Source organism: Haliotis rubra, unplaced genomic scaffold (genome assembly GCF_003918875.1).
Source record: "Haliotis rubra isolate DU_JTF1 unplaced genomic scaffold, ASM391887v1 Scf54, whole genome shotgun sequence".
Taxonomy (NCBI): Eukaryota; Metazoa; Mollusca; class Gastropoda; order Lepetellida; family Haliotidae; genus Haliotis; species Haliotis rubra.
The window spans coordinates 1,387,428-1,397,475 of NW_025767235.1; positions in this window are offsets into that span (position 1 = coordinate 1,387,428).

Below are 10,048 nucleotides of genomic sequence, written 5' to 3' on the forward strand. Positions count from 1 at the left end.
ATCCAACAATAACGCAAAGACTAATTCGAATTGTTGCACAAAGGTCACAAAGTAGATATGGGCACAAACCATCCAAATGAGTGAGTGAATGAGTGAGTATGGTTTTACGAAGTTTTTAGCAATATTCCAGTAATATCACAACCAGAGAGACAAGAAATAGGCTTCGCACATTGCCATCAAAATCTAAAGCTATACAAAAATCATAATATGAGAAAGATGACAATATTCTTGTTGCATGGCAAATGCGTCTTCGAAACTTGGATATCACTAATTTCCCGGACCGCCTCCGTGGTGTAGTGGTTAGAGCGGAAGGTCGCGGGCTCGATCCCCGGCCGCGTCATACCAAAGACGTTAAAATATGGTACTTGTTGGTCCCTGCCTGGCGCTCGGCATTAATGGGTACAACAAGGACTGGTCGGCTCGGAGTCAGTATACTGTGTCTGAGTGGGGTATTCATGCTTCACTGCGGCATGGTATCTCAGTGGGCTAGCACTATAAAACCAGCTTCAGTCTGGGCTAGTACAAGCAGCCGCACATACACATACACACGCATGCACGTCGTCATATGAGCGAAATATTCTCAAGCACGACGTAAAACCCAATTTCACCTCACCTCACCTCACCTCACCTCACCTCACCTCACCTCACTTATTTCCCACTCCAGACTAACATCACCAAACGAATGGCTTCAGAGCATGTATCAGAACAGAATGGAAATAAACTAAAGGACGATTGAAAACACGTACTGGCCACTTCTTGAAGTCAAACGAGATAGGGTTGATGGCGTGTTTATATTCGTCGGAGAACATGAAGGAGTTGGTGTCGTTGATGGGGCGCCTGGATGGCCGCTTGTTGGTTATGTTTCCTCTGCAGAGACACAGTAGAAACAGATTACTGACTGGTACCCAGCTTCTGACACAACGTCATACTGATCCTAGGTCCCAGTCAGGTTGTTGGGTGTAAAGCCTTCGGTTAGTCGGAAAGAGGGATTGTTTAGACTGTGGCATTAACTAGAATGTTTACCTGAACGTTTACCTTGAGGCTCAACGGTAATGTTTACCTGGACATTTGACTAGAATGTTTACCTGAACGTTTACCTTGACGCCCAACGGTAATGTTTACCTGGACATTTAACTAGAATGTTTACCTGAACGTTTACCTTGAGGCCCAACGGTAATGTTTACCTGGACATTTGACTAGAATGTTTACCTGAACGTTTACCTTGAGGCTCAACGGTAATGTTTACCTGGACATTTGACTAGAATGTTTACCTGAACGTTTACCTTGACGCCCAACGGTAATGTTTACCTGGACATTTGACTAGAATGTTTACCTGAACGTTTACCTTGAACTTCAACGGTAATGTTTACCTGGACATTTAACTAGAATGTTCACCTGAACGTTTACCTCGACGCCCAACGGTAATGTTTACCTGGACATTTGACTAGAATGTTCACCTGAATGTTTACCTTGACGCCCAACGGTAATGTTTACCTGGACATTTGACTAGAATGTTTACCTGAACGTTTACCTTGACGCCCAACGGTAATGTTTACCTGGACATTTAACTAGAATGTTCACCTGAATGTTTACCTTGACGCCCAACGGTAATGTTTACCTGGACATTTGACTAGAATGTTTACCTGAACGTTTACCTTGACGCCCAACGGTAATGTTTACCTGGACATTTGACTAGAATGTTTACCTGAACGTTTACCTTGACGACCAACGGTAATGTTTACCTGGACATTTGACTAGAATGTTTACCTGAACGTTTACCTTGACGCCCAACGGTAATGTTTACCTGGACATTTGACTAGAATGTTTACCTGAACGTTTACCTTGACGCCCAACGGTAATGTTTACCTGGACATTTGACTAGAATGTTTACCTGAACGTTTACCTCGACGCCCAACGGTAATGTTTACCTGGACATTTGACAAGAATGTTTACCTGAACGTTTACCTTGACGCCCAACGGTAATGTTTACCTGGACATTTGACTAGAATGTTTACCTGAACGTTTACCTTGACGACCAACGGTAATGTTTACCTGGACATTTGACTAGAATGTTTACCTGAACGTTTACCTTGACGCCCAACGGTAATGTTTACCTGGACATTTAACTAGAATGTTGACCTGAATGTTTACCTCGACGCCCAACGGTAATGTTTACCTGGACATTTAACTAGAATGTTCACCTGAATGTTTACCTCGACGCCCAACGGTAATGTTTACCTGGACATTTAACTAGAATGTTTACCTGAACGTTTACCTTGACGCCCAACGGTAATGTTTACCTGGACATTTAACTAGAATGTTTACCTGAACGTTTACCTTGACTCCCAATGGTAATGTTTACCTGGACATTAATCTTGAATGTTGACCTGAACGTTTACCTTGACGCCGAACGGTAATGTTTACCTGGACATTTAACTAGAATGTTTACCTGAACGTTTACCTTGACTCCCAACGGTAATGTTTACCTGGACATTAATCTTGGATGTTGACCTGAACGTTTACCTTGACGCCGAACGGTAGTTTACCTGGACATTTAACTAGAATGTTTACCTGAACGTTGACCTGGACATTTATCTTGGATGTTTACCTGAACGTTTAACTGGACGCCGAACGGTAATGTTTACCTGGACATTTACCTAGAATGTTGACCTGAACGTTTACCTTGACTCCCAACGGTAATGTTTACCTGGATATTTATCTTGGATGTTTACCTGAACGTTCAACTGGACGCCAAACATAGAAACGTACCTGTCCAGTCCATAGACGGACACTTGGAAGATTAGATCGCATGTGTCCATGCAGTGTCCAGCAGCGTCCATCTCTCCGTCACAACACTGACCGTCATACTCCAGATTTCCGGTGTTCTTGTAACCCAGGAAACCAACATAGAACTTGCCGTTGGAGGATATCAGTGGTACCTAAGACAAAGGGTTTTCTACATGTTGAATAAATGCATGATGGATATTCAGGAAGAATTAGTAGGTCATAGTATTAAAGAATCGCTCTTTGTCATGCAGTTGAATCAATATTTATTCGCGATGGTGTGACCATCCGTCCATGTGCAATAGTATGTGATTCAAAAAACAGCATCCGCTACATATCACAATATCTGGTTAAATGTATCAGCAACACATCAAGTCAAAATATACTGGTGTAGTTTTCAAAAACATGTTTCTAACAAATGTATACACGTGTATAATTTAAAACCAGCATAAACGATCCTTTCTTGATCATATGAGAACCTAAGTCGCAGCACGAATGGCATATGTTCACTGTGAACAACTTGAATTTTCAAAAAATGGCAAAATCCTGCATACAAATCAAGGGCCCCGTTCCTCAAAGTGATCGTAGCGATACGACAGTCGTATCTCCTATACTTTAACATAGACTCACGACTCTCGTACCGCTACGACTGTCCCATACTTTAACATAGACTCACGACTCTCGTACCGCTACGACTGTCCCATACTTTAACATAGACTCACGACTCTCGTACCGCTACGACTGTCCCATACTTTAACAAAGACCAGGGAGACTATATATGTTGTAGAGTATCCCTGCATAGACTCACGACTCTCGTACCGCTACGATCGCTTTGAGGAACGGGGGTCTGGAGCCCGTTTCACACAGCTCTCGTAAGCCTAAGATCTCGTAACTTTTCTCGTAACATTCGTACCTCCTTTACTGTATCATAGGACTGACTGACTGACTGAGTTTGGTTTTACGCCGCTTTTAGCAATATTCCAGCAACATCACGGCGGGGGACACCAGAAATGGGCTTCACACATTGTACCCATGTGGGGATTCGAACCCGGGTCTTCGGCGTGACGAGCCAACGCTTTAACCATTAGGCTACCCCACCGCCCCCTGTAACATAGGAGGTACGAATGCTACGAGAAAAGTTACGAGATCTTAGGCTTACGAGAGCTTTGTGAAACGGGGCCCAGCATCGTAAGCATCTGATGATATTCAGTGGGATGGGCCGTAATTAATAATATCTCGTAAAAGATCCTTTATTCTACAAATTATCTCATTTGGGCTTTCTAAATACAAGCTAATCTCTGGGGAATGTAAATAAGGTATTCTGATGCCTTGCCTGTTATCATTACAGTCCTTATACTCCAGCTGTTCCTGTTACCGGGGCAACAGAGGCAGTCGGGGTATGTGTCACTGCCGACCCCCTTAACAGTGTACATTGATACGTGGAGACATTCAACACACACAGGCATGGGATATATTGTCACCCCGAAGTCTCAGCTCTCTATGATCAAAGGGGAAAACCTTAGATACTAAAACAATGTAATTTAGATTAAGACACATTCATGGTACAAACATATGCGTACGCATTTTTTTTAAACAAGAAAGCAAATTACCAAACAACATCACTTAACTCGCTGGAGCGTTTGCATATAAATGGTTTGCATCTACTCCAAGTTAATATTGTGGGGTTGTTTTGGGTTTTTCTGCTGTGTGTATACATTCTGCCGGGGAGATATACGTATGGCTGATGGTTATGGCTAATCCTGAAATAATGTCTCTTCGTGAAGGAGGTGAAAGTGAATATTGGTGAAAGATATATTTGTGTAGATGCATCTTATACCATGGGAATATATATTTGTGGGATATTCTAGAAGTTGGTGGTATGGAGATGATAACACTTTATGGATGATCAACTTCTTTATTTTCACAATGGCGACGTTTCGGTTTAGATTCTTATACCGTTTTCAAGCATGTTATGCCTAAAAACGGTATAATAATCTATACCGAAACGTTATACTTGGAAACGGTATAAGAATCTATATCTATCGCTATTGTGAAAATGAAGACTAGATATTAATACAATAGTTGATGTTTTATAACAACCCGTCCCATTTGGAAATGGCTTTATATAAATATCCTATTTACATCTGTGTGTTTGAATCTAAGAAAACTGAATGCATAATTCACATGGTCGAATGTCCAAATGTGTCCAAAGTGGCCACTGTGCGAACTTGACCTAATATCTTAACCTTGTGGAAATGGAAATATCATAGAAAAGAGAAAATTATAAATGTTGAAATCCGTTTCTAATACATAACAGTCTAAAATTTATACAGCTAGGTTACAATGTTTTACTACATAGCGGTCAAACAAGTGTGTTATAATGCGAAATAATTACCATATTGTTTTATTTACAGCGGTATTAATAGAAGTATTTATTTGTTTACCAATTCAGCCTCAAGCAGTTTGTGGCAAAAAACGTGTCTTATATTGACAGTTATTTGCCAATGATGAACTTGCAACCATGGCAACCATGGACATAACCATTAAGACTTCGAGCGAGAGTAGAACAGTTCTTAAAACAGAATCCAAACAAGAGAGAATCTGCGTTTTATCGATATCTACAGAAAAAAAAGTCGCTCTGGCACAATATATGATCGGTGGATTGTGGTGAAGATTAAGTTGTGATGTTATGTAAGCCTTCCATAGTCCTAACGTGCAACTCACCGTTGACATCCAACACACAATGATATAAATCCAGTTGTCCATTCTCAACCAGATCAGTCACCAAGGATCACACAGAAGCGAAGAAAATCACTTAAGGAATGACTAGGTTTCAAGTCCTTCAAATAAAAGCATGAATGTAGTAGTTCATGGGGTTCCGCTTCGCGAGGTTGTTCCAGTAACAGATCCTTCGCAACCCTTGGTCTGAATCTGATCGCTGAACGTGTGACCCCGGGTACTGAGGGAGAGTGTTTGGCGACCAGGGATGGGGGAACAGAGATAGAAAGTGAGCGACTCCGTGACCCCACCCTGGTGATACAGATAATCTTTGACCTAGGGTGGACACGTACATCCCCGCTTCGGTTGTTCCCCTTCTTCACGGATACACCCAACATTAATATGACGTTCAAACATATCTTAAAACCATTGAATCCATTAAACTGACACGTGTTTTGCATCGTTTCTCTCTCCTGTATCCATGGAGGTATGTGTAACTATTTGCTGAAAAAGTGTTTTACTATAACTTGTCTTGAAGTTATTGAGAACGTAAGTAAGTAACGCAGATCAAATCGTTAGGAAATTACGCTAAAACCCAGCAGAAAAAGTAGAAGATCACTGATATCCTCCTATGTATTCTGTAGGCTTATAGAGACAGTGTGACCCCAGGAATATGGTCAAACCGGAACATGAGTCTCATTAACCTATTCAGACAATGACCTACTTTTCAGCGGATCCGAATTGTCTCGTGTGAAAGTGAAAATAGACACCACAAACAACTATGGCTACACTGAATTCCAATTTTTTTTCCTTGAATTTTAATTTTAAACTTTAATAACATCGTATTTCTATATGTTATGGCGAGGTGTAGGCAGCATGACCTTAACTAAGACGTCACAGACTGACCCAGTTTGGTGAGGTCGTAAAATGATTTACAATTCATCTGGCTCAATGGTTACACCTGTTATGTATTTTTGGTGCTTATTCAGTGTAGTTCTGTAACGCACAATGTGATTGATATAATATCAAGTCCGTACCAGACCAGCAAACTATTCTAGCGGCAGAGCCTCGTTTTGAGATTTCCACGATTTCCAGGTTTCTGTTTGTCAGTGCTCGCTGTACGACAGAGCACTCTGCACGACATGTTTGCAAGAATTATAAGGAGCGTAGTGTTGCAATATACAAGTGCTTAGATGTATCAAATAATACTGATTAATGTTTATGTATAAGTTGCGCAATAGGGCGGAACCCAGTCAACAGACTGTTGTGTAATAATGTTTTGACTTGTGGTGTTCCTTCTGTGTGAATGTGTACCCCGAGCTGACAGAGCGATAAGGTTTGATGTACTCTCTGTGTTTCTCTGTGTGCCCCCAGCCCACAGAATAATGTTTTGAATTACCCTCTGTGTGACCACGTACCCCCAGCTGACGGCATATGTCAAAACGTAACGTACCGTATGTCTGTATGAGCCCAAGAGGACATCTGCATAAGCATAACATGACATCTGTAAGAGGACATCTTATCGATCACCTGTAAGACCACAAGTGGTCGTCTGTAAGACAACGAGTAGGCATCTGTAAGACCACAAGTGGCCATCTGCATGAGCATAAGAGGTCATGTGTAAGACCACAAGAGGTCGTCTGTAAGACAACGAGTAGGCATCTGTAAGACCACAAGTGGCCATCTGCATGAGCATAAGAGGTCATGTGTAAGACCACAAGAGGTCGTCTGTAAGAGTACACATGCCCATCTCATGACGTCATCTGTCAGAGGACATATAATCGATCACCCGTAAGACCACAAAGTTCATCTGTCAGAGCACAAGATGTCATCTTTCAGGGCACATCCGTAAGAGTGGAAAATCTAACCCTCTACAGCCTCAGTTCAAACTGACGAGATGTTTTGTTAATCAAAGGTTAAGAATCACTTTACAGCGGGTTGGAGAAATGGTCGAACCTGAGGTTATGGAGAGTGAATAATTTCTAACGCCGAATCTCAGCACCAAATCCCAATGTTAGTCTGCTCTTATGTCACAAAACTGGGGTGCTGTTCTAACTGATATTCACAAGGGGCCTAATGCACTTAGGAATGGTCTCTAACATGAAGAGATGAAAAGAATATTTAGCACGCAGCAATTGTAGGAATATTCATTAATCTTTGGCGAAAGTAGAAAACAGTCGTCGCCTCCATTTTTTGTTTATCCTTGGCAAAGGTTTGGGAGCAGATATCGATTGCTGACCTTATTATCGAAATCATATGATGAAGTTGTTTAGGATCAATATGAATCTCAAGTTACACATTGACCCAACTATACAGCACCGTGATCAACAATCAGTTACGATTCTTGCATATTGAAGGTTGAGATGAATATTCTGAGTCAAAGTCTGCTGAAGGTAAATAGGTACATGGGCTCATTTAAACAGGGCATAACGTCAAACAGGTCTCGTTACAGAGCATAAGTTGAAGATTTTAAAAAGTCTCACAACAGGAAACACGGCACATGCGCGAAGATCAAATATGTCTTACTTCTGTGAAGTTAAAACATGTCTAACTACTGTGAAGATCGGGCATGTCCATGTACACGCCACAATGAGTAGATAGGTAGATCAGCAGATCACCCTGGCTTGCTGGATTATTCAGGCTCTGGGTGCATCTTGGCTTGTTGGTGAAATTCAGTATATGTTTTAAGCAATCGTGTTTCCCACGCTGTTATCTATAATCTACAAGTTTATGCGTTCTCCCATTACCGACAAAATGACACGGGCTACAGTTGGTTCACATTTTGCGTCAAGGAGCGATAAACAGAGTATATATACACCGTGGATACATTGTAGTTGGCTCAAGACCGTTCGAATTTAGAAAAAATAAAATTGGAAGATTATTATGAAATGTTTTGATTCATGAGTATGCCTGATTAGTAAGAGAGTAGTAGTCTCAGATCCATCACAGTCAGACATAATAATAATAATGATAATCTATTTACATAGCGACGAGTTTCAGTTAGGCTGCTCAGGCGCTTTGTTTTTCCCTCGACCATTGGATGCAAATCTCAACGGCACATCGTATTATCAATCTCAACTCCGTGGGATTATACAACTCTTGCAGCCGCTAGGCGCAACAAGCTTCCCATCCTTACGAGGTACCCATTCACAGCTGGGTGGACTGAGACACATAGCCACAGTACTTTGTCCAGGTTTACTGCACGTTACTGTACCCGCGACTATTATATTTAAGTTTGCACCTATTCATGTGGCCACGATCTGGTCATTTACCAACGGGTTCGTGGGTTCTTTTAAGTGCACAGTGTTGTGTACTGTACACAAGAGGTTGTGACAAGACTGAAAGAGTCCGCACACAAAGTTGACTGCAAGGTTTCCACAGATGGGATCGATCCTGACACCTCATGCTCGCTGGAACCCTAGCTTGGCTGGCACCTTAGACAGCTCGCCCACCACGCCACATGTTGAAGACACAATCAATGCCATTTAGAAAGGGGTCAGATGAAACATATGTTATTTGTGTGATTACATTTTTTCAGTAGAGTACAGATTATAGTATGTTTTATGGATTTGAACCATACTTTGGACCACTTGCTAAATAGCAGTGTGTACTCACAGCTTTCGGTCGTATGAGCCGTACCAATTTACACTTGTCAGAGGTGTACACAAACCACGTGATATAGACTACCAGCTGTCCGACTTCCATTTTTGTGGAAGCTTTTTTGTTTTTAATTCCATGAGTTAGTTTTGTGGTTGCTGATTAATGTAACATGTAACAACACATTCACCCATATCACATTGTCGAGACAATCGTCATTTGAAGCACACGTAAAATCTCTGTCTGCAGCCATATATTCATTGTGGGCTTCCGCAGGCTCCATTTTGCATAATCAATAAATTTCCGATCTTTTTCTGTGAGTACTTGGACAGGCGCGACATAGCTGTGCACAGTAGCGGGGAATGCACAGTAATGAAATAGTTGTACTTTAAAAGATGCTGGTTTCCTCGCAGTAATGCTGCTGGAATATAATTACATTAAGTATTAGCAGGGACACTATATAACGTTATACCCAGCCTCAAACACTCGCTTAACTTTTGATTTGCTCATGTAACTAATGAATGTATTATTCATTCACAAATAACATATCGTATCCTGTGATTTTATCACCATGAAAAATAGATTCTATTGGGTGCAAATAGCCTTTGAAACACGTTGTTTCCGAAATATTTAAATTTTGTATCATCATCACTGCGAAAGTCCTTTTCAAGAACACCGATCTAAAACAAAATTGAAATTATCACAATTTTGGCCTCCTTTGGCTGAAAATTATCCTGTCATGAAACAACACTAAAATTCTGGATTTCGTTCTGTGTTCGCCTTTAAATTTCACTCAATAAGTATAACAGAAATAAAAAACATACATAATACAAAAAAGTACATAGTGTATACCGTTGTTCTGGATTCGAACTCTCACAGACATCCATGCGACCGGTTTGAAAGCAGCCAATGAATTGTCAGTGAAAGGTTTAGAGTAACCTCCCTTTGA